Genomic DNA, 6,000 nt, shown 5'->3' with positions numbered 1-6,000 from the left:
ACCCTAGATCTTGAGAGTTTTGCTCTTCTATTTTCTCCCATATCTAATGTTATCAAGTAGTGTTGCTTCTTCTTTCAAAAAGTTTGTCACATGTCTCTTTTTTTCCTTTCCTACTAACATAATTCTCATTTATACCTTTATCATCTGAAGCCTAAACAATTATATTTGTCTTTGATCTGGTCTCCCAGGACAACTGGGAGGCCCCAAATCCATCAGTGATTTAGAGAGAAGGTCTGCCCCAAGCATGTGAAGGACTCTTCTATGGGCAGATGAAAGAACAGTTTGTTCCAAAGGCCATGGAGGCAATTGAAGCAGGTGCTTAGAACGTGGTAAGATACTGAAAATGCCATGGTCATCCACTGCATTCCAGACCATTACTAATAGTTTCTTGACTTCTGTCTTGCCACTGGACTTTGATGAATGTGGAAAGAAAGAATGAGGCCAAGGACTTTGTACAACTCTGCCTCACTTAAAGCCTTTTCATGGGCAAGTAAAGACACTCTCATTGGACTAATCTTTCGAGAACAACACTTTTATTCAAGGCAATATGGTACAGTGGAGAAAATATTGGTTCTGGATTCAGAGAATATCTGGGTTCAAACTCACTGTGAATCATTTACAGCCTTGAGCAAATCACTTGCCTTTTTAGTTGCCTCATCTATGAGGGATTTAGACTACCTTGTCTTGGAAATCCCTGCTAGAACTATAATCCTCTAATCTATAATCACATCACATTTCTGATAAAATGCAATGTCTCACCCTCACCCCCATTGCCTACAGCATAAAACCTAAATTCTTTAATTTCTCCTTTGAGGATCTTTATGATTTGGCCCTACTCTTCTTTCTTATCCTATCTGTTCATTACTCCTTTATACAAACATTCTAGTTCAGTCACATCTTGAATTTGTTCACCCTCTCACTTTTGCCTAGGCTATTCCCATCTTCAAAGAAATCATTACCCATCTTTCAACTCATTTTCTCCATGAAGCCTTCATCAGCCAACCCAGATTTTGCTTTCTTGCTGAATCTCAGGATTAATGAGGTTCATCAATGTTATCTCAGGCAAGTCACAACCTCTCCATGCCTCAAATCCTTCCTCTGTAAAATGGAGAAAATAACATCTCATATTTGCACAGTGTTTTGAGGTTTACAAGGTATTTTCATCACAGCAGCCCTCTGAAGTAGACGATAACGCTATTTGCTTATGAAGTTCATGAGAGGATGTCTATAAAGTGTTCAGTAACTGGAAAGTATTACTGGCAAGTAATTAAACCTCCAACGCCAAGTTCTTACAGCCCTTCTGCCTTAGAACTAATATTCAATATCGATTCTAAGATGGAAAGCAAGGGGAGAAAGAGGAGGAGGAGGACAACGCCGAATAGCACTTAATAGTAAAAAGAAACAGAGTTATCAAATTACTTTTTAAAAATCAAAATATTTTTTAAAATCCACAAATTTATGATTTAAAATCCAGGTGAAGATCTCCTTGACTAGTAAAAGAAATAGGATATGCAACAAAGATATTTAAAGGAAAGTTCAATAAACAAGTGCCCAGTGAGTAGTTCTGCTATTAAATGCTATTCTTTTTTTTTTTTTAGCCTTCTATCTTAGAATCAATACTGTGTATTGATTACAACACACAAGAGTAGTAAAGGCTAGGCAATGAGGGCTAAGTGATTTGCCCAGGGTCACGCAGCTAGGAAGTATCTGAAGCCATATTTGAACCTATGATGTCCCAGTTTCTAGGGTGGGCTCTCAAACCACTGAGCTGCCCCCTTGATAACTCTATTTCAAAATAATTGGTTTCCTTTGTAATTCTATTTATTTTACTTTATACATTTGAAAGCATTGTTCTTAGAAGTCCACAGGCTTCCAAACTGTCAAAGGAGTCCATGAAACAAACCCTGTGACTAGACTATAAGTTCCTTTAGGGCAAAGATCATGTTTCCTTGATGTATCATAGGACCTAGCACTATGCTTTTCACTGCTGTAGGTGCCCAATATTTTTTTTAATTCTTGACACCAGATGGACACACCCCTCCCACTCTAATGGGCCAAACTCATAGCTTCCCAATCATTTCTAAGAAGGGATTGGGGGGGAGGGAGGGTGATAGTTGTGAATAAAATGCTTGAGTCCATTTCTTCCATATTCAAGTTTAGAAAAATTCCTTTTGAATACTGAACACCAAAGCTTCTGGGTCCATAAAACATAAAACAACCATTTGAAATCCAAATTGACAGAGGGACTTTTGTTTTTCAGAGATTAAAACACTCAGCTGCTCACTTACTCCTAAAAATGACAAAGCATGACTATTCATTACCCCAGGCTGCCCCATGGAGAAGCTGAGTAAGAAATGACCCTAACTCAGTTCTGTGGATTGAGATCACAGGGGTTTTAAGGTCAGGCTGAAACTCTATTTCCAATTTTTTCTCCTTTCCTCTTGGGTAAAAACCACTCTGAGAAAATCTCATGTTCTCTCCTAATCAGGATTTCAGAGAGTCACTGCCACTCACCACTGCCGTTCCTGGCCTGAGTGGCTGTGCTGGGAATTTAACTGATGTCTCCACCCTAGCAGCATGTGGAACCAATGTAACGGATAACACAGCTCAAAGATGAAAATGGAGCAACTCTGGCAGTTCCAACTGCCTAAGGTAGCCAATAAAAATGATCCCTGGTTGCAGTATTAAGCATTAAAGGGAAACAAATTAGCAGAAGCAAATTCTGGTTTGCATCCAAACAATGCAAGTAAAAATCATCTTCCTGACAGTTTGTACAGAGGATTGCTGCTCTGAAGAGTGTTTGCTGAGAATATGCAAGGAAGCTGGTAGGGCCCTCCAAAGCCATGTATTCTGACTCCTTCATTGTCCAGCTGGCCACCCTGAGGCCCAGGGAGATTAAATTACTTTCCCAAGGTCACACATAGAGTCATACACAATATTCACACATCTGTAAAAGGCAGGATTCAAACCCCAGAACTCTGCCTCCAGAATCAATGGGTTTCCCTCTTAACCAAGCTAAAGAAATGGAAGTAAAATCCTGAACTTTACTTAAACTTTATAACCACCATGGATGCCTAGGAAAGTAAGCTTTTTGAGAGGAGATCTAGCACAGTGAATGGAATGCTGATCTTGGAAAAAGGATTTGGTTTTAAATTTAAACCCAAAAATTTGGGTTTCAAGAGCTGTATTTTAGGAAGGGGATTAGGCTAGGTTACAAGGGACAGAACTAAGAACAATGAGAAATTACAAAAAGGCAGATTTACAATCAATGTCAAGTATAATTTCCCAAATTTAAGAGATTCAAAAATGGAATGGGATCCCTCAGGAGATCAGCTTTGCCAAAGCTGTCTCCCTCTTGTTAGAGGTCTTCAAGTGAAGATTGAATGATCTACTGGAGCTACTATAAGGAGGATTCCTGGTCAGGAAGAGGTTGGTCCTTCCACTTCTCATAATCGTTAATTCTGTTGTTAGGGAACCAAGTGGATCTTTGATGGAGGATTTATAAGAAAACAACAACAAAACTGAGATGAATGAAAAGGTATGGACTTGTTGTTATTCTAACTGTCAGAGAACACCCAGGCCTATGAAATCTTCCATTTAACCAAGAGTTCTAAAGCATTCTAATATATTAACTAAAATTCCAAAAATTAAATATTCATTTGAGTTTTTAAAATATCTATAGGAGGACCATAAGATCATAGATTTAGAGTTGGAAGGGACTCAAGTAGCCTAGATATCTGGCCCAATGCCTTCATTTGACAAGTGAGGAAATAAAAACATGGTACGTAATAGAGCCCAGATTCAATCAGTGGAATCGGCTACAAGGAGAGCTTTGATGGGAGATAAAAGAGAATCAGAGATCATTTCTGACACACTAGAGTAGAACCCCATAAGGCCAAAGGGCTACTATGGGGGCAAAAGGGAGAGAGGTGCTAGGAAATGAAAGAATATCAAAGAAAAACTTCATCTATTTCAAAACTCTGGCAACAGTTAGCTCTAAATTCCGTTTTCTTATACCTACAACATCACATAGTACCTTCTTCCAAGGCCCAGAACTCCAAACTGTGAATTCTGAATAGCTAGATATGACCTCTCCATTTTCTAAACTCATATCACTTCATATTCCTATTATGTATTTATTGTATTCAAATCTGTATCATATTTACCTATGTAGAAGGCCCATCTTCAATAATAATATTTTACTGATGTTTTATATACAATTCTGACACAGGGAAAACCAATGCTCCTCACACATAGAGCATTCTAGAAGTACATGGTGGGCCTGAGCAGTCTACAGCATAATAAGGAACTCCAAAGATGAATGAAAGCAAAGAATGACATTAAGAAAGTATATGAAAGGAAAAGAAGATGGACAAGTCATGTAGTCAGAGCAATGGAGGCAGTATAGCAATAATGCTCCTTTGTTTCCATCACAATGTTGGGAGGAATTGAGGAAGACCTACCTAGCTGCCCCCACTGTTCATGATCTAGAACTATGCTGGCTTATTTAAAACAATGGATGGAAATGCAATACTTTATGTTAATACAGGGGAGGTAATTTTGGAACTTGCATCATTCTGGGGTGCATCAATAAAGAACTTAGAACAATGTCGGGGAACTGGGAGCCTGAAGGCTTAAAGAAAGACACAAAGGGGTAGAAAACTATCTTGTTTCCATTTTGAATACATTAGCAAATACCTCCCCTACCTGGAATGGAAATTTCCTATCCTAAGAATTCTGCATGCAACAAGATGGGAAATTCTCTAAAAGGGACGAGAACCCGCAAAATCCAGGTCAAGCAGACTGATCTACAGGAAAAATTGTCTAAGGGTCTTTGACATTAGTCAGCTAGGTGATATGATACATAAATCCCTAGAGTTGGAGTCAGGAAAATCGGAGTGAATCCTGTCTCTCAGATTCTCAGGTCAGACTCTAAGCAAGTCATTTAACCTATCAACCTCAGTTTCCTCATCTGCAAAGGAATACTAATAGTACCTACTTGGCACAATTGTCATCAAGATCAAATGAAATAATATATTTAATGACCTCTGCAAACCTTAAAGCACTCTATGACTTTTCAGTATTAGCTCTCTGAATCTCTTCTGGGGAACTGTATAGAGCAAGTTATCATGTCTATTCCATGAAACTTTGCTAAAGCAAGCAACCCCAACAGTAGGGAAGCCACTTCCCAAAACAGGATCATCCTGATGAGTGTGGATGCAATTTCAGTAAAATGATAATTACTTAATTTTAAAAAAAAGAGTTAATGATAAAGCCTATTGAAAATGCCCTTTGCATCAAGTAGTAGGAGATGCGCTAGTACTATAAATGAGTCATCTTTTCCTCTGGCAGATTAAGGGGAAGCAAAATTTATTAGAATAATTAAACTAGAAGTAATTCTGTTTTAAGAAGCTTATCTAGAAATGGCAAGACAGCACATTAAATAAAGGGCAACCACAACAATCGTGCACAGCAGTATATTCGAGGAGGCAAGAGTATGTTGCTCACATTAATCTTCAATTGCTGTGCAAAAGCATGTCCATATAATGTGGCTTTTCTTGATGCTTTATTTTAAATGGTCATAAATTGCAGAGAAAGGCAGGGCAAGAAATGAAAAGTGATGAATCTCAATTCTTAGGCTGTGTTCTAGTTGAATGTTGACATCACCTAATGACATTTCAAATAAGATCAACTTCAGCCATAATGATAACTTTCAGCCATTTCCATATCCTTCGATACCAAATTCCTAAAACTCAAACTCTCATGATTCCTCCTAATCTCCTTTCAGGTTTCATAAGAACGTTATTTTATTTCTTCAGGAAATGGATACATTTTCCCCTTCAATTTTTGCTTAATCTTAACAATACTAAAGCACTTCAACTAATAAAATCTATCAAGCAGCAGCCATGTACAAAGATAGAAATAATTCAAAGCATGACTCATCCTCTCCCCATCCCCAACAACCCCCTTCCCACTGAAAACAGGCCATACATAGTCATT

This window comes from Gracilinanus agilis, chromosome 2 (genome assembly GCF_016433145.1).
Source record: "Gracilinanus agilis isolate LMUSP501 chromosome 2, AgileGrace, whole genome shotgun sequence".
Taxonomy (NCBI): Eukaryota; Metazoa; Chordata; class Mammalia; order Didelphimorphia; family Didelphidae; genus Gracilinanus; species Gracilinanus agilis.
Note: the sequence above shows the minus strand (reverse complement) of the source record.